Raw genomic sequence first — 21234 nt, forward strand, 5'->3', positions numbered from 1 at the left:
GGGTGACAGATGCATGTTGGTGCCATGAGAATGCCAATTTTTTTAGTCTTAGGGATGCTATTCTTATATCTTAAATGGTGACTTAATTCATACATTTTTTATGGTTGGAATTCTATTAAAGGGATAGAGGGGATTTTTAAAATAGATTCTCTAAACATACCAAAGCCTTGATGATGAGACAGAGGAGAAAATTAAATAGAGCCAGAGCCGAAATGAATATCAGGAATAATGTTTTGCTTAAACATATATCTTCTTTTCTCAACCAGTTTTTAGTTCACTATACAGCCATCTAAGTTCTGACAACAATAAAAATTACAAGTGCTTACTGAGCACAAACACTGTTTTAAGTATTTTAAACAATTTCACACATTGAATCCTCATAGCAATTCTATGAAATAAACACTATTATGACCCTTATTTTGCAGAGGAAGAAACTGAGACTTTTAAGTACTCTTTAGTAACTTGCCCAGGGACACACCATACAGCTAACTAGTGAGAAATGGAATTCAAATCCAGGTGTGTCTGTGTCTAAAATCAGAGTTCTTGATCCTGAAAGGTAGCAGAATACAGTAGCCCCAAATATGCTGCTTTTGTGTATTGAATTTTTGAGCTATAGACACTTGAAAAGCAGCTAATACTGAAGTCCCCTATCTGCCTAAACACAGATCCTCCAAAGGAACTCAATTGTCATAGATCCACTCTCCATGAGTTTCATCACTCAGGAAAGATTTACTCATCACAGAAGAGGAGACTAGACCACACCTAGACAAACTTTATCACAAACTATTATACCTCCTGTCTACTCTTTAAGAGCCCATTCATCTTTCCTAAAAATCCTTTATTCTTCCCTGAGAAGCCTACAGCCCCTCTCCCCTTCTCTATTAAGAGGCCATTTAATCCTGAATCATAAGCCACCTCGAGAAGTTACTCATTTTTTGCTGGGTATTTCCCATGTATACATGAGATATACATGTTAATAAACTTCTGTTTTTCTCTTGTTAATCTTTTTCTCACAGGGATCTCAGCTAAGAATTCAAAAGTGTGGAGGGAAAATTATTTTTTTCTCCCCTACAACCTCTATGTCATATTTCCTACTCTCTCTTTCTTGTGTCTCCATGGTAGTTGGTGTCATAATTATTAGTGATGACTCAAAGTGGGAAAGGGAACAGATCTAGGTATAACTTTAGTCACAAATTGCTCTTAAGAGATCCATGTAAATATCTGTTGGCTGATATGTGTGATATTACTTCACCATAAAATAATTCCTGAGAGGAATTTACTAACTAGAATTTTACTGGTGATTTAACCCAATATCAAATATTAAGATTATTTCACATAATGAGCAACATGTGGGCTTCAGCTCTAGACTGTGGTATGAGTCTGCTAATGTGCCTATGTAAATCTCTTCTTCCTATGTGTTTACCACTAACCTTTCTGGAGTACTCATCCAACATCTAAGTTCACGAAATACCTCCTGTCTTTATTGTGGATGCCTCAGCCCTAACAAGTCCCCCTCGGTCCTCTGAAACCCTGTGGAACTTATGGCCCATTTTTTATTGTGCACATATTGTGTGCTGCTTTGGATGTTTGTATCTATATTCACTCCATGATCCAGTGTCCCACTTTGATGGCAAGAGCCACTGTTCCTGATATGTATTTTCTGTAACCCTTAGCAAAAGTTTGACTTAAACTAGGCTCTCAACAAATGTTTAATGATAGTAATAATCCTATGTGAGTCAAAGCCAATCTCTCCTTTCCTTTAGTGTATCTTGAAACAGGGAATTTCAGAATTATGCATCTTCTCTGACTTATATGTAGTTAAGGAATTAAAAGGCAGTAATGAGGAGTTCTACATAGTCTCAATCTACAGATGAAAAGACTCACTTTTCCCCACCCAGCAGGTTCTTGCCCTGCCATTTCTCTACTTCTTTAAGGCCTTTAAACAATTCTGGAAGGTCTTAAGCAAAATAATCTGTTACAAACTTAATTAGCTTGCATCATCATCAAAGTGTGTTAGGAGCTATGGGGGATTGAAGGCATTCATTCATTTACTCATTGATTTATTCAACAAGTGTTTACTAAGTAATTATTAGCTTCAAGTGTTATGCTAAATGCTGGGGTTACAGAGATGAAATTTTAATTCTCTGTTTTAAGAAGCTCATGTTATAGAGGCATATAAACACAATATGTGATAAGTGCTTGACAGAACTGTGACAGATGAACAGGTTGCAGTGAGAGAATAGTCAATGGGAATCAGTATTGACTGGAGCATCAGAAAGTTTTTGATGAAATTGTTAGAAGGGCAAATAAGAAGACAAGGAGCACTGTTATCAGAATAATGTAAATAAAATTTGATCCAATCTTCAAAGTTTCTGCGGTCAAATGCTGTGTGTTTGTAAATGCTTGAAATCAAATTAAGAAACTTAAAGAGTTAGTCAAGTACTGAGAGACATTGAATATCTCAAATTCCTTTTTCAACAGGTGTGGAAATTGATGACCAGAGAAGTTTGGTAGGTGTTCGAGTTCTCACAGAGAATCTGCAGAGACAAGGCAGAAATCTGTTCCAGCACAAGGCCACATGGCCTTTTAGACTTATCATTGCTCTGGGAAAGTAGAAGATGATTCATTTTTCAAGCATTATTTTTGTTATGTGTGAATTAGGGAGTACTTGTAGTGGTGAGGAGAGGACTGTTAAGATGTAAAAGACTGATTCCATGCATATCTCACATGTTAGCTGTCTTTCTTGACCTTTGAGATTTGGATAAGCTTTCCACAAACCACCATTTAATGAAATAATTCCGACCCTTGCTCCTCAAAAAATCTGAAAATTCTTGAAGTGTTCATAGCCTCATGGTCACCTATGGCTATGAACTTCAGGGTTTAAGTGTCATCCCCAAATTTTTCTTGTCCTAGTTTTGTTCTGCATCACACTGAACCAAAATATAAAATTCAAGCCTTTTGTCAATTTCTGTTTTTAAAAAAAAAGACTCACAAGGGATTTATGTGAAGCAGACTATGCAGAAAATTTGGAATTGGGCTAGTGGCAGAATAAACGTGTACAGCTGGGCAGCACAAGCAACCACAAACAGAACATTAGACATCCCTATTTATAAAATTCCATAAGTTATTTTGCTGCTAACAATGTTAATTTCCTGTTTCAAGTGACATCATTTCTGCTTGGATTGTTTCTTCATTCCAATTTTATATCCTTGTCTCCTCTGATCCTGATATACCTATGCTTTTCTCTTGTAAACACCATATCAGTGTATGCAGGCCTGAAAACCAATAGTGAGCACCTGTATCTCTTTGCCTGAGGGTTTTCTCTGGTTATTGGTGCCTGCTTCACACATGTGCCCATGCTCTGTCAAGCCACAATCCTCAACCAGTGACTGATGGATGTCCATGTATAGACACCTTAGGTCCCCCACCCCTTGGTGGGATGACTGTCAGTGTGTGTTCTACACAGGCTTTTACAATTCCTAGCAAGTTTAAGCTCCAATTGGTAACACATAGTTGATTGGTTTCCTCCTCTTCTGATCCCATTCCCCTACCTGTGTTCTATGAGTTCACCTCTCAAACCACTTGCTATCAAAAATCTTTGTTTCTGGGTCTGCTTCTATGAGAATCCAAAATAAGACACCTCCACCCAAAAGGTTTATAAGTTATTTTCCCAAACATGGGTTTCTCCCTCTATGTGCATATTTGTTAGAAAGTTTTCCTGCCTCTAACATATACTTGTCAAAGGATTGGCTTATTATTTGGCAGGAGGGTATAAAAATAGCAATAACTCCAAAAGTGTCAAGCAATCAAAGCATGCTGATTTATCCTGATCTTTTCACAAAGAGGGCATTTTGTTTAGAGAATTACTACTCTTATGATGGGAATTACATGTCTGGCAAGAGATATCAAGGCTTAAGTTGACAGCACCACTAGGAATTCACCTCGAACTGTGCTTCTCCAGGAAGTCCATTTTAATCCCAAGGTGAAGTTTGAGAGTCATGACTTTTCTCTCCTCAGCTTTATGGTAGTTTAGAAAACAGTAACTCAGCATCTATTATGTGATCAACACTATATAAGATCCAGGGAATACAGAGATGAAAGAAACAAATTAGGTGTTCACATTTTAATGGAGAAGACAGGCTTTAGTCAGATATTTTGATTCAATGTGGTTAGATTTCTACTAAAGGATGCCTAAGCACTATGGTAGCAAGGTGCAAAGTTTTTGCATGAAATGAGTATTTAACAATGCCTGTGTGAATGCAAGAACAAAATAAGAGCCCTTCTAGGGTACGGATGACATTTCTGGACTCTCCTAAACATTTCTGAAATTGTCCTGGAAAACTTGTGTCAATACTCTTTGTGGACACATGTCAAAGTTAAGGTCTCAACTTCTTTTTCTTCACCTTTTATTTTATTTTTTTAATTAAAGTATAGTTTATTTACAATATTGTATTAGTTTCAGGTGTACAACATAGTGATTCAATGTTTTTATAGATTATACTCCATTACACTCCATTTGAAGTTATTACAAAATAATGGCTGTATTTCCCTGTACTGTACAATATATTCTTGTTGCTTATTTATTTTATAAGTATTAGTTTGTGTCTCTTAATGCCATACCCCATCCCACCCCTCCCCCCTTCCCTTTCACCATTGGTAGCCGCTAGTCTGTTCTTTATATCTGTTAGTCTGTTTCTTTTTTGTTATATACATTGGTTTGTTTTATTTTTTAGGTTCCACATATAAGTGATAACACAGAGTATTTGTCCTTGTCTGACATCTCACTAAACAAAATACTCTCTAGGTCCATTTGATATTGTTGCAAATGACAAAATTTCATTCAGCTTCTTAATCAAGGATGTTGTAGAATGTCAGAACAAAGAGGGATTTAGAGATCATCTACTTTACTTAGTGAGGAATAGAGAAGTTAATAAAATATGCCAAGGTCATATAATAAAATTATCCAGATCCATTCCTGTACCTTTTATATAAAGGGCCTTATCTCCATACACACACATACATACATACACACATACACACACACACACACACACACACACATACACACACACACCCAACCACCACCACCATACATACATTGTCATACTCTTATACTCAATCAAATAAGTAAAAACTTGGATTAGAAAAAAATAAAGCATCATATTTGACTAAAGTTTCCCTCAATTTCTCTAGGGAAAAGGGAAAATAGTATAAATAAACCATTAAAATATTATGAGAGGCCAATGTGTGACATAGTGTAAATGAATTTAGAATAACAACCTAGACTGTTCACAAAAGGTCACAGATTACTCTGTCAGGTGGACAACTGCAAAATTGCCTTTATGTTGAACAAGATACTGATTTATATCTTCAATTTTTCGGGGAATTTACTATTTATATCCTTATTTTTCAGGGAACTTCCCATCTCAGAATTCCTAAAAGAGAAAACAAACTATTCTAGAGTTTTCTTCTACAGTTAATTTAAAAGGGAGATAATGCACTAAAAATTTTAATTTAAACGATAGCATTTGGAAGTGCAGAGGTTAAGGTTGTACTCTTTTAAGAGAGAAACTCTTTCCAGCTTTGGAAAAGGAGGAGTGATTGCACTACCAGATCCTCGTGAAAACATATATTGACAGTAGTGTGAGATGCTTTTGATATAGGTTCTCATCTACTTGAACAGCTGACATTTGCTTGCAAAATGTGATGGAACATTGATCAGAGAAGTGTGGACAGAAATACGGAGCAAGAGGAATGGCCTAATTAGACTTATGAAAATGAATGGTTGGGGAGGATGAATAATTTTTCTAATAAATGACTTGAATGATATACGTAAATCTAGAAGAGTGCTTGTCTCAGAAGGTTTCCAATATTAAATCCAAATGGAATGGAAGCAACTTACCTGATGAGCACTAAATGCAAGATGAATGTGTGAGTCTGGCAGCAGAGAAGCCAGGGGTTAACATACTAATAAAATAACTGATTTTGGCAGAGAGAGGTGAGTATTTGTTTGTATAGAAGTAATTGTGGATGATGGCTTAAAAGGTTTTACTTGAAAGTTTGAAGTGATAACAGTGTCATAAATTACATCTCCAAAGATCAGAGTTGTTTTGAGCAAGCAAGTTGTAAATCCTGAGTTTGAAAGTTCATGCTACCAGATGGAGGTCAATTAATATAGAATACAAATACACAGAAAATCAGAATCAGGCCTTATTTATCCTTTTCTTCCCTCTAAACTGTATGCATATATGTGACAATAAGATTTTTACTGAATCCATTTAACAACTACTGAGTGCTGACTATGTGCCAGATTCTGTGCTGAGATGAAGATACAAAAGTGTTTACATTCCGGTAAAGAGAGACATTTAAGTTGAACTAATACATTAAATGCAGTGAGAAAATGCAATATCAGAATACTGTGACTGGTACACCTAGGTATGGTATTAGCAAAAGTATGATCTGAGCAGATGGATCAGAGAAGCCTTTATGAAGGAGAAAATTATTGACCAGTTTTTTGAAGGAGCAGTAGGAGTTGACAAGGTAGATAAAAGGTATCAGGGCATGCCCAGCAAAATGAACAGGCTGTGCAAAGTCACAGTGGTATGATGTAGTGTTTCACATTTGGAGAATACAAACAATATTGTGATAATAATTCTATAACTGCCAATGCTATATTGCCAAAGAGAAGAATGTAAGGTCAAGAGAGTGGGTGTGGGAGTAATTTCAGCAAGAGGTATGGCTGGAGAGTTAGGTTGGAGCCATCATGGAATTTCCTTGGTAGATGAAGTTTCCTGAGAAAGTTTAAAGCTGACTAGCTTGCTTTGCTGCACCATGAAAATCTCAATACAATTTCTATGGCTTGTTGTGTTCTGATGGGTCATTTTAAGAATTTCGAGGGCTTCCCTGGTGGCGCAGTGGTTGAGAGTCCGCCTGCCGATGCAGTGGACATGGGTTTGTGCCCCGGGCCGGGAAGATCCCACATGCCGCGGAGCGGCTGGACCCGTGAGCCATGGCTGCTGAGCCTGCGTGTCCAGAGCCTGTGCTCTACAACAGGAGAGGCCACAACAGTGAGAGGCCCGCATACAGCACACACACACAAAAAAATTTCGAGCTCTCAGTTTGTCTAGAAATTTGAATTCTGACAGTGGGAAGAAAGGAGTGATGAACTCTAAGCTATAGAACCCTTGAAGGAGATCTTAGAAATACATAATGAATTCATCTTAAGTTAAAAAGATGATAGTGAGCCATGCCTGACACTGCAAGAAAGAGGGAAGTGATGTTAGGTCAATAAGTGTATTCTGATACGATGCAATATAAATTCGTTTCCCTAAGTTACATGTGAGTTTTATCTTTAGGTGAAAGTTCAAGGTGATATTAGGGAGTCATATAGTGTTCCCCCAAAATTCATGTCTACCTGGAACCTCAGAATGTTACCTTACTTCATAGTAGTCTTTGCAGACGTATTTAGTCAAGAGGAGATCATACTGGCTTAGGGTGGGCCTTAAATTCAATGACTGGTGTCTTTATAAGAGAAGCAGAGACACAGTCATAGAGAAGAAGCCATATGAAGATGGAGGCAGAGACTGCGGTAAAGTCTCTACAAGCCAAGGAATGCCAAGGATTGCTGAGAGCCACCAGAAGCTAGGAGAGAGGCATGGGACCAATTTCTCCCTCAGTGCTTCTAGAAGGAACCAACCTTGCCAACAGATTTATTTTGGACTTCTAGTCTCCTGAACTACAAAAGAATAAATTTCTGTTGTTTTAAGCTGCCCAGTTTGTGGTAATTGTTACAGGAGTCCCAAGAAACTAACACAGTGATGTAATATTTTAATAAATTGATAAGCCTAATAATTAGTTATCAGGAAATCCATCAGTTCTGCATGAGACTTTATCATAAATTATAATTAAGCTTCCAGATACTGATTTGGAATGTGGTAAAACTTGGGAAAATGCTCCTAAAATGATCCTGTAGTGTTTAACTTTTCTGGATGTCTGTTTTTAACCTATCATGGTCTGACATGCTAAACAAAAAATCCACAGAAAACAACTAAAAATGATGGATAAAATACTTAATATTGCACTGATGAGCCAGCAAGATGTACTTAAATTCCAATGACGTAAACTTGGAGCTCCAGAAAGGTAGGCTAGTTCTGAAGTCAGTTTTCATCCTGGTGACGTATGCCAAATCTGGTAACGTTGACTTCCTGGTTTGATAGCTTTGCAGGGCACAGGGGGGTAGGAGACAAAACATGGGTCCCACCCAAGATGATAAGTCTAAAATAAGTCCACCTCACCCCTCAACCCCTGCCAACAATGCTGAGACTCTAAAGACTACAACTACTGTGTAAGGATGAAAAATAAATATTCCCAGAAGGAAATACCAAGGAAACTTATCTGTTAGCATCTTGTTTTTGAGTGGAAGAAAAAATCTCCCTTGAAATTTCTTAGCTATGGGCCTGTTTTCTCACGGCCAGGTCATAGTCTAAATTCACATACTTGTGGCAGTTCAAAAGTAACGTTATTTGTGGTAGTTCTAGCTAAGGTTTAATTTTAAAGTGTCTCCATGTTGAGGCAAAGGCAAGTCCTCTGTAAATGAATGTACCTTCAAACAAGTCTTGAGAAATTGAACTGATAAGGATAAGGTTTATAGTAATATTAGCTCATAGAAAAACAAATCCAAACACACACACAAAACCAGTCAGTAGAAGCACATCTGCAAACACTTCAGATATTGGAATTACCAATTAAAGAATATGTTTGTTTGTTTAACTTGTTTTGAAAAGTAAAAGATAGGATAACATGAGTAAAGTTTAGGATGAGAAAGCCAAAAAAAAAAAAAAAAGACATAAATGTCTGAAAAAAATAAAACAAGACTTCTAGATACAAAAAACGAATTTAAATTTAAAAATTTTAAGGAATAAAGAATTAATAAACTGAAGACTAGATTAGAAAAAATTACTGCAAAGCTGCACAAAGCAATAAGTGGAGAATGTAAAAGAGAAGAGGAGAGAATTGGAGGATAGAGTGAGAAGCTCTAACATACATTTAATTGGAATTCCAAAATAAAATAACAGAATGGATGACAGCAAAAGTAGAAGTAAAATGCCTGAGAATTTGAAAGATTTTAAATAACTTTAAATACTATAAAGAATTTTAAAATATAAAAAAAATTTAAAGACTTAATGAATTATTAAATTCAGGAAGCCTGAACACTCCAAACAGGTTAAATGAAAAGAAATATACCTCCAAACATTTAAGAGGGGAACCACAGAACACCAAAGAAAAAGAGATGACCATAAATGTAGTCAGAGAGAAAAGCAGGTTATATGCAAAAGAACAATTGGTTTAACAGCAAACTTCTCAAAGCAGTGAGGGAAAGGAGAAGCTAAGGAAATAATGTTTTAAAAGAACTGAGAGAACATGCTGCCAATCTAGAGTTTTACACCCAATAAACCCATATTTCAAAGTAAAATATATCTATTTTTAAAGATAAAATTGAGGAATTTTGCCACCAACAGATCCTTACAAAAGCATTATTTCAAGTAAAAGGAAAAAATTCCAAATGCAAGCTCTTAGGACATTGCATAGAATATTATGAAACATAATATTGATTTCTTAGTTTTGACAAATGTACAATGATTATGTAATATGTTAATATAAGGGGAAACTGAGTAAATGTTGTATAGGAACGCTACTATATTTGCAACTATTCTGTAAATCTAAAATTCTTTCAAAAAGTTTATTTAAAAGATCAAATATAGTCCTAATAAATTAAAAAAAGAATTCTAACTATCTCTGCTTATGAGACATAACTAAAATTAAGACTCAGAATAGTTGAAAAAATACAATAGAAAATTATATGTCAAGCAAATTCCAAGAAAAATATGGTCTTACTATTATAACATCAAACAAAATAGACTTTAAAGAAATAACTTTACTAGAAATAAAGATGGTCACTCCATATTGATAAAATAATCAGTTCTCAAGGTTGATAAAAATTTAAAACTGTAAGTATGTAATAACGTAGCCTCAAAATATATAAATCAAAAAATGACAGAACCATAAGGAGAAAATGACACATTCATCATCATAGTGGGAAGTTTTAATTCTTCTCTCTCAGTAATTGATGGTTCAAGGAGACAACAGTTGGAACAAATATAAATTTGGTCATTTCGATACCAACCTTGATCTAATGATCTGCTGTGTGTAGGTTATTGTGTGCAGCCATTGGAGAATACTGTACACTTGAGTATTTTAGAAATTTTGAAATATTTGAGGCTGTCCTAGTTACCTACTAGTGATTTATAATTTAATTACATTATGGTTAAAACAGAATTAATCCTTTGAAATTCATTGAGTTCCTTTATGGCTTAGTACAGGGTCAATTTTCATATCTGTCCTGTGGAAGCTTGAAAAAAGTCTGTCTAGAACATTATACCCAGCTTTCAGAGAAATTTATAGCTAGAAACATTTATATTAGAAAAAAAGGATGAATCCTAGTGTGCTAGCATCCATTTTAAGGTGTTAGTCAAAGAATAGTGAAGTAAAAAATTTAGACTTTTCCCCCCACTGTTACCAATTAGAGAATCACCATAATTCTTTGGTGAAGCATAAGGAAAAAGAACCTGAAAATATGATGTGGTAATATGACCCTCCTCCAAAAAAATCTCCCAGTAAACAATGGTTTAGATAAGTACTAGTTATTTATTCAAGAGGCTTTGGGAATATCAGGGGTGGGGACAGGGATTAACCTAGTCTAGAGTTTGGGGGAAAGACCTCTCTGAAGAAATGGGGTTTAAATCAAGGTCTCAAGGGCTAGTGGCATTAATCCAGACAAAGAGAAACCCTTACTACACAGCTCTGAAGGAGACAATCCCCAGGCTATGAGGTTTGTTTCCCTTTTTCTGACTTCAGGAAAGTTAGGGGCAAAGCTCAGACTGAACCCCATGTATCAGGGACCCTGGAGAACTGACCAGCACTAAATGCCCCTCCTCAGAAATAAGGCCTTTTTTGCTTTTCACTGCTATGAATTCAAGTCAAAAATGTTTGCCTCATTAATCCCATGTTCAGGAAAAGACGATGAAAATGAGTTGATCAGTCAGGACTTTGCTTCCTAGCAGATGATTATGATCATCCAGATACATATGCCTGATTGAAATTGTTCATGATTCAAGACTGGATACTGGAAGCCTGCTGGTCCCATGGAAATTTAATCAAATGTCTGATGCAGTGAAAAATGTACTGAACTGGGAGACAGGACACCTCAGTTCTTGTTTCCAGTTCTTCTATAACCAGCCATGCAGTCTAGGGCATTTCTTGTCATCTCTGTGCCCCAGTTTACTCATTTGAAAGTGAAGGGGTGGGTTTGCCAAATCTATTAGACCTCTTTGAGCTAACTAACATCTCCATTTATTTTCACTAGAGGGTGGCAAGAACTCTCTGTGCTTTGGGTATGTGGTGGTTGGGGAACAAGATAGCAGCTGTGGTCATGATAATAGCAGGAAAGTAGCTAACATTCATTCACTCTCTGAGGGCCAGGTGGTGGACTGGACATTTCAGAAGTCTCATCTCATTCAGTACATACAACAGCCCTCTGAGGTAGGTACCATGCTTGTCCTCATTTTGCAGTTAGGAACATGAAGCAAAAGAAAGTCAAGTAGGGCTTCCCTGGTGGTGCAGTGGTTGAGAGTCCACCTGCAGATGCAGGGGACATGCGTTTGTGCCCCAGTCTGGGAAGATCCCACAAGCTTCGGAGCGGCTGGGCCCATGAGCCATGGCCACTGAGACTGCGCGTCCGGAGCCTGTGCTCCGCAACGGGAGAGGACGCAACAGTGAGAGGCCCGTGTACCGCAAAAAAAAATAAAGGAAGTCAAGTAGGTCCATCCACCTCACTACAAATAACTCAATTTCGTTTTTTTTATGGCTGAGTAATATTCCATTGTATATATGTGTCACATCTTCTTTATCCATTCATCTGTTGATGGACACTTAGGTTGCTTCCATGTCCTGGCTATTGTAAATAGAGCTGCAATGAACATTTTGGTATGTGACTCTTTTTGAATTATGGTTTTCTCAGGGTATGTGCCCAGTAGTGGGATTGCTGGGTCATATGGTAGTTCTATTTTTAGTTTTTTAAGTAACCTCCATACTGTTCTCCATAGTGGCTGTATCAATTTACATTCCCACCAACAGTGCAAGAGTGTTCCCTTTTCTCCATACCCTCTCCAGCATTTATTGTATGTAGATTTTTTGACGATGGCCATTCTGACCAGTGTGAGATGATATCTCATAGTAGTTTTGATTTGCATTTCTCTAATGATTAATAATATTGAACATTCTTTCATGTGTTTGTTGGCAATCTACAGTCTGTCATACAGAGTGAAGTAAGTCAGAAAAAGAATGCCGTATGTTAACACATATATATGGAATCTAAGGAAAAAAAAAAAGGTCATGAAGAACATAGGGGTAAGACAAGAATAAAGACACAGACCTACTAGAGAATGCACTTGAGGATATGGGGAGGGGGAAGGGTAAGCTGTGACAAAGTGAGAGAGTGGCATGGACATATATGCACTACCAAAAGTAAAATAGATAGCTAGTGGGAAGCAGCCACATAGCACAGGGAGATCAGCTGGGTGCTTTATGACCACCTAGAGGGGTGGGATAGGGAGGGAGGGAGACGCAAGAGGGAAGAGATATGGGAACATATGTATATGTATAACTGATTCACTTTGTTATAAAGCCAAAATTAACACACCATTGTAAAGCAATTATACTCCAATAAAGGTGTTAAAAAAAAGAAAAAAGAGGAAGTCAAGTAACTTGCCCAAGGTTATGCAGCTCATAAGGCATGGAGCCAGAGGTGGACTCCTGCTGTGTGCAAATGCCAAAGACACACAGAGTGCTGGCTGGGGAGGGAGGAAGGGAGGGGAGTGAGAGAAGCCATCACTGAGTAAAAGAGGGAAACAGAATAAGAGGTAAGATGAGCCTATGACAGACTTCATGTTTCATAATTTGGTTTAAGACAGGCCATGGCAGGACAGCTACCTTGCACATCTCCAAGGGGCATTATCCACAGAGCACAATGGGAATAGAGTGCCCTGAAGCTGCCCAGTGGCAGCCCTGAGCTCTGGCAAGTTAAGAAGGACAGCAGTCACCCCACCCTCTCAGAATCCCCTTACTTTTTACCTCTCTTTGCTGGGATGACACAATACATACTCTAAATATATTTGAGGTGGAGGTAGGAGGTAGAAATCATCATTCACAAAGAGAAATTTTTAATATGCTTAATACAGAAGAAAAAGAATTCAGAATTTAAAGTTCATTTGTTCAGGGGAGGATTTTCATATTAATACAAAAAGATACACACAATCCCAATTGTTTCAGACCCACTGGCAGAAATAACCCCAACCCTTCCTTCTTTTCTGTATACAGGATATATGAAAACTGTGTATGAACTCTAAGCTCTTTTTAGCTTATCTCCCCAAGAACATGTTGGTCTCACTTGCAAGGTGAACTATTAGAAGACTACAGACTTTTCCCTCTGCAGTTTAGAGGGCTTGCTCTTGGCATAGATTATATAAATTTAAAATTAGCATACAAAGCGCATTTGAATTGGAGGAGAGGTGATTGATAACAGAATGACTAGAGAGTTGAGATGATTGTACTCTTGTCAGAGGAGTATTTATAACTTGTTTCTGCACAAAAATGGGAAAGGCCTCTTATCTCAAATCTTTGAAGCCTTTGGGAAACCAGTGGCCTTTGCCCAACTGTGCTGGTTTAATTGGAGTCAATTTTCTTAGGACTGTTCTGATCATATCAATAGTATCATACCTGCTACATCATGATCCTATTGAAAAAACAGCCTTAGGCATTTACCTCTGTAACAGGAAAAGAAATACGATTTATATAATTAGACTTTCAGAAGAAGAACATAGATCAAAAAAGAAAGGACCAATTGTGTCAGAATTATTCATTCATTTATTTATGTATCTGTGGATGAAGAATGTCACCTGTCATATCAGTAAACAAAGGAGGTTGCAACCATCAAGCCATCAGCTGCTGCATTACCCCCTCATCACCAACTTCCTACGGTGCACTCTGAGGGGACTCAGGATGGAGAAAACAGGATACTGGCCCTATATAGTTAAGGTGCATATCAAAGGAATGGTTTCAGTGAGCCCAGTCTCTTGCATCTTCCCATACATAGAAAAGTGCTAAATTCATTAACTTAAGATATCTGATTTTTCTTTAATGTTCTGACTACTTGCAGCTTTTATTGCAAAAACTCCTGGCTTCTCCCTTACCTCTTCTGAACGGTCCCTCAGAGCTATCTGAGAGCCTGTCTCCTGAGCTTAAGTCCTCAGTGTGTCTACCAAATAAAACATAATTCGCAACTTTTATTTTGTGCATTTTTTTCAGTAAATATATACATTTGCTTATTTATTCATTCATTGGTACTTCTAATTAACAGAGTGTAGTGATTAAAGTACTAGGTTTAGAATAAGACAGAGCTGGGCTTAAATCTTAGCCTGCAATTTTCTGTGTGACCTCAGGCAAATTATTTAATCTCTGAAGCCTAAATCTCCTTATCTGTACGTGGGATTAATAATAGTATTCAACTCATAAGGTCATATGAGGATCAAATGAGATATGATACAGTAAAAACTCAATAAATGTAAGCTATTAATATAAATAAAATACCTTTATATGTCCCAGAGAAACAAGCTCAGTGAATAATATAGTACAAGTTCAAAAATAAAATGAATATATTTTATTTCCATCAAAGCTCATTTTTCACTAGTTTGGGATTCCAAATAGCCTAGGACTTTGAAATTTAAGAATAACAATATATATAAGTATATATATATATATATATATATATATACATATATGTATATTTACCTTTATTATATAATTGTATGTATAATTTGTTTCACCACTAATGAAGTGTTTTTCATTCCTGCATAGAATACTGAATAATCTATTTTCTTCTAAAGAGAAGGACAGAATGTCTCCTGCTTTTCCTCATTATTGGGTATTCTTCTTGCAAAGCTAAAACTTCTCTTCATTATTGACCTAGGCATAGTGTGTCAAGAGGTCAGATGACATCTTTTGTCTAGTCTCTTATTTGATTTTCCATTCATGTTGAAAAGATGTACAAAAAGCAGCATCTTTCAAGGTGTAGAGATGGAAAGAGGGGTTAGACAAAATTCTCATTGCTTTATACAAAAGTTTCCTTCCATGTTTGTTTCTATTTTGAGTGGTGATTTTATCAGTTTGCATTGAACCCTGCCCTTGAACTTAAACAAGCACTTGCACCAATAAGAACAATAAGCACTGCCTGAGATTTATTGAGCTCTTATCGTGCTCTGTGCATGATACCAATATCCCTACAGGAATTTCCTTATTTAATCCTCAAATTAGAGGTGTCAGGTAAGTACTATTATTACCCTTATATAATGAGTGAGAAAACAGACTTAGTGCAATTAATGACTTGTTTAAATCACATCGCTCATTTACCTCTATATCCAATTTACTGAGTACCTGAACCTATGAAGTGCTCTCTGAGATATGAAGATGTGAGAGGTGGTATATTTGTCTCCTGGGAGCTTATAGTCTAAAGGCAGAGGTAAAGCACGCACAGAGGACAGCATAAACCCTATAGAATGGATAGATGTCATGAAAAGAAACCTTCTTTGCTATTCTTAACTTGTTAGGCCCCAAATAAATCATCATCTCTCAAATGCATATGCCTTTATATGGGTCACTGCCTCTGCCTAGACTGTGTCTCTCTCTCATCCTTCTCTTCCTCTCCCACTTCGTCCTTTCACTAACTTTGAACTGAGCTTTAAGACTCAGCTCAGAAGTTATGTCTTCTAGGGAGTCATTCTTTAATCTGGATTGCTGTTTCCCCTCTACATGCTCATTGCAGTGTAGGACATTATACAAATTAGAAGTGCTTGGGGTTCATCTAGGATGACACAAGTACCAAAACTGTCTGGAGGTTAGAAAATCTGCTACATGGGTTTTGAGATATAATTGAAAGAGCATACAACTGGAAGAAGGGAGAATTAAATGCTAATCCTAGTTCTAAAACTAGAATCAGTTTTGTAATTTTGAATGAATCATTTAACTGTGAACTTTATGAAATGGGTAAAATAATGGCAATTTTATAGCTATTTTACAAAACAGCCTGTGATTTTTCAAATGAGAAAATATGTAAATTGCTTGTTTAGTTTAATTTTTTAACTTTAAAGAGCTATCCCCTATTAACATAACTATTATTTTCAGATCTTGGTTTAGGAGGGTTGAATCAGAATTACAAAGTAGTGTTGAGGCCTAGGGTAGCTGCCCCAAAATATGTCTCAATTGCATATTGATTAATTTGAACCAAGTTACTTCAGAAACTGTGAATGTGACAGGAACACTTAAACCCTCCTTTCTGTCTCCCTGAAAGCAGGAAATAAATCTCTCATGTAAAAGGTGCACCCCTGCATCTGGAGGTAGAAGGACCCTACCCCTATTTCCAGAGAGTGGGGATTCAGTCTGAGAAGCCTGGATAAACAAGTCGTGATACTTCTTTAATTTATTACTCCAAGCCCCACAGAACCTGTTTCTTTGTTCTGTTACTTTCTCACAAATTTATTGGGTTTTTTTGGTCTAAAAAGTATGGAATCTGCTTGCTTTGACTACTTCTTAGGTTCAATTTCTTCCTGTGTATGAGTTAAAATTTGTTTCTTTTTCTCCTGTTAATAATCTGTCTTGTGTTGATTTTATTATTAGTCCAACCACAGAACTCAAGAGGAGAAGAGGGGGAAATTTCCCCTCCCCAACAGTAGGAATTAATCCTAAATGAAAAAAATAACAAACAGCACTCCACACATTCCTATCTACCTATCTGGTCTTACTATAAATTATTTCACAAGAATTCTGTGCAGTCTTGTTTCAAATATCTCAGAGGATAACTCCTCCATCACCTGTGTGTGTAGGTCATCTTAGAAGTATATTAACCTCATGAGGAAAGATACTACTTTCATTCATATTTTTCTTTTATTAATAAATCCAGTGAAGTTGACAGCATCCTCCCCTTTTCCTTTTACATGTTTGTGAAAGAGAGTACACAGGAGATGGGAGAGTTTCAGAGTCACAGAATGAAGTTCCAAAATGAACCAGCACCTCTTGGTCCTCTGAGCAGATAGCTGACTCAGGGACCTGTATAAGCAGATGTACCGAGGGTACTACCTATTCTCTGCCATTTATCAACACTGATACTGACTTAGCTGGCATCCAACTCTTTTCTTGGTTGTCTGTTGAATCTTTTTTTGGGGGAGGGGGTACAATTTCCTAAAGAGAATGAAATGGAAAATAGTGCGGTAAGATTTCTAAGTGACAATTATATTAATTTCAATAGTGTTTTAACATTTCTATCAGTGAATATTCAGAGAAATGAAATATAATGGACCCTGGAACAACATGGGGTTCAACTTGAGGGTTAACTTATATGAAGAGTTTTTTTCAATAAATACGTGCTACCACCGTACTACTCCATCCATGGTAGGTTGAATCTATGGATGTGGAGCTGCCTATACAAAGGGCAGACTGTAAAGTTATACTATGATTTTTGACTGCACAGAGATCCGCATCCCTAACCCCAGCTTTGTTCAAAGGTCAACTGTACTCTGTTTTTTATACAAAGGAACCATCTGCATCTTTCATCTGAGCTAGATTGTTAAACCAGAGGTGATCATTGTGTAAACTCTCAACTGGTGGAAATGACCACTATAATGACCTGTATCTGAAAATTTGGGGATCTTTGGAGAATTCAAGCAGTATTCTTTGCTTGATATTAATATATGAATAATAATGCATTACATGGATTTTAATATTGTTTCTTGAAAATTTTGCCTTTATGGATTTCAGGGGGTGAATGAATTTGCCTACAAAGTTGTGTGCTTATCAAAGAAAACATGCAGTGCTGCCACACACACACACATCTAAAGTCATTCTCACATTTTGTTTAAGAGAAAACTACAAACTTTTTCACAACACAGCATAGAAATGTACAAGAAAAAGATATAAAAGTATGGCTGCAGGTAACCTCCCCTGGGAAAATGCAGTGTTCTCTCACATTTATAACCTGTCTCTTAGGAAAAGATATGCAGGATGAAATAGATATCAATTCTTATAGTCTAACAGGGAGGGGAAAAAATCTCACAGAACTTGAAAGAAATATCCTGGTAACTTATGTGGAATTGAATTTGAGATAAGGTGGGTATGTCTTAGATCCCATGCACGGGAATTATTTTTTCCACTGAACTACTAAAATAATCTTTTTATAAGTTGGTCTTGAAGCATAGACTCCAAAGAGAGCATTAGAGTTAAGCTCCCACATATAAAGAAGGAATGGTACAAAAGACATTGGGATGGATTTAAAGAAAGAACACAAAAATATTATTTTATCTTCCTTGTCTTTTGCCAGACAAGGTTATATTTCTCAATCTTGTCTGCCCACACTTAACTAAACTACTTGCATGAAGTGCTAATGAGATCCTGAAAGAAATGAACAGTGAGATTTTACATTCAGTGCTGAAAATTGGCAAATTTCAAATTTTCTCCTTATCATATGACCTTGGGTAAAATGACCTTGGGTAAAATGTTCATTCCATCTTGCATGTAATTTTTGTAACCCAATATAATGTGGAGCCAAAATATCAAATGTGCACATCTTACCTTGCTCCCATGGAAGGCTCCCTTATTTCCTGAGCCCACACAGAAACTCTCAATTCTCAACAAAATTGACTAGAGTAGTAGGCACAGGAGTTAGAACCTGTTTGCTATCCCTGATAGAGAGGAAAGAAAATGTGCTTTGAAGACATACAGTCTTGAGTTTGAATTTTTATTGTTTACCAATTATTTAACCATAAGCAAGTTACCTAATTTCTATGAGTATCAGTTGCTGATTTATAAAATGATAACTTCTGCTTTTCAGAGTCTTTGTGAGAATATGAAAAAAAGTACATAAAATGTCACCAGTAAGAGTCACTCAGAAATAACAGCTATTATTATTCCTGTCTATAAAATTAATTTAAGAAATATTCACTGGGTGTTCACCTGGTACAAGACACCAGGCTAGACACTGAAGTTAGTAATATTAGGATAAAACATAATCCCCCTACTCAATGGCCAAGGAGGGAAAAAGTTTCATGAAAAACACTTCCTCTTATTACATAATATGGGTAATTTTATGTGTCAACTTGGCCAGATCACAGTACCCAGATATTTGGCAAAATATTCTTATGAATATTTCTGTGAAGGTGTTTATTGAATGAGATTAATTTTCAAATTGGTGACTTTGAGTAAAGAAGTATATCTTTTTCCAAATGGAATGATTATCAAAGATAAAATATTCAAGGATTTATTTGTCCCTTCTTATTAAATATGGATACTCAAAGTTTTAAAAAAATCACTCTTTTTTTATCAGCTGGTCAGACTGAGTCCATAAAGTTGTATTTCCTATTAAACAGAAAAGTTTCATTTTTTGCTACTTCTAAAAGTGAAATTTTGGAGGTTCTTCAGCTCTCAGAGGTATTTATGTACAGAAATGTACATTTGCAAAAGAAAAATGAGTACTCCCAAAGGCCAAAACTGGAATCAATTTTAGTAGTAAAGTATATTGGACTGTAATTTAAGATATAAAATAAATACCCATGAGCCCATATGGATATAAATAAATGATTGAATAAGTACATAACTGGAAGAGAAGAATTTATTCTTCCTTACAAAGGATTCCAGATATTTTATGTAGGTATTACCTACTCCAAGAGGTGGAGCTTACTTAGCTCATGCCCCTACTCCAGCCCAGTTGAGTGTGGGCTGCACTTAGTAACTTGCTTCCAAAAGTATAGTATGGAAAGACTTGGGGAGTGGGGTAACTTTAAAGTAGATAGACCTGGTAAATACTACCTTATCCAGGTGATTGAGGTTCACATCATCAGTGATAGATAAGTCATGTTGATAACATGTTCCCTTGACATGATATGATGAGATGGCACTTTACTTCTATGGTCTTCCTCCCTAAACCCCATGACTCCACTACAAACATGAAAAAGACATTGAAGGACATTCTGCAAAAACTTTGATCAGTGCTTCTCAAAATTTTCAGGTCATCAATGACATGGAAATTCAGAGAAACTGTCATGGGCCAGAGGATGCTAGAGAGACATAATGACTAAATATAATGTAGTACCCTGGATGAGATCCTGGGACAGAAAAAAGATATTGAGGAAAAAACCTGGTGAGATCTGAATACACTGTTGAATTCAGTTAATAGCAATGTACCATTGTTGGTTTCTTGTGATCAACAGCTTGTAACAAATGGATCATGGTTGTATAGGATAATACCAATATTATTGGGGGACAATGGGCAAAGGTTATACAGTAGCCCTTGTACTAATTTTGCAACTTTTCTGTAAATCTAAAACTATTCTAATTTTTTTTAATTTAATGAAATAAATAAGCTATATGAGCCAAAGATATACAAAATGAAAAAAAAAAAAAGAATGTAATTTGAAAATGTCAGAAAGTAATGGTTGAATATATCTGAATTGTTCTTGTTCTCCTTGTGCTTTGAGACCTAGAGGAGCAATCCTTTGGGGTGAAATTACCCTTAAACATTATGGATTATTTTAAAAGACTATTCATATTAGATTTTACATGACAGAAACATTGAAAAGTTTCTTTTTCCATTAATGATATCAGTATTTTAACAAAATGAATCAAACAAATCATTTTATTGATGATATTTTTCAGAATCTTTGAGAGAAAGGAAAAATTCAACAGGCAATTATGATGTGCTATTCCAAGAAAAGTACCTGTGATTTTCGACTCAAAATAACAGGTGTTAATTTTCATCTTATTTTGGATTTCATTTGAATATTACTCATCTATTATAAATTTGTGCTGAATTCCTATTGCATTTTTTTTAGGAGGGAGAAAGGGAAGAGTTAGCTAGGATAGGAGGACATCAACACTGTTTTACCATACCTAGACTTTCTATTTAATGCATCTGAAGAGCCATCCAGACAATTTGATAGGGATTACCAAGCTTTATAGCTTTGACTTAGCATCACTGAATATTAAACACTCTTTCTTTTCTGAGGCATTGAGTCTGGACATTCCTTGTAATAGAAAAATATTTGTACAATTTAAAAGGTTTTCCCCAAATTTCCTTTT

The sequence above is a fragment of the Orcinus orca genome, chromosome 8, assembly GCF_937001465.1.
Source record: "Orcinus orca chromosome 8, mOrcOrc1.1, whole genome shotgun sequence".
NCBI lineage: Eukaryota > Metazoa > Chordata > Mammalia > Artiodactyla > Delphinidae > Orcinus > Orcinus orca.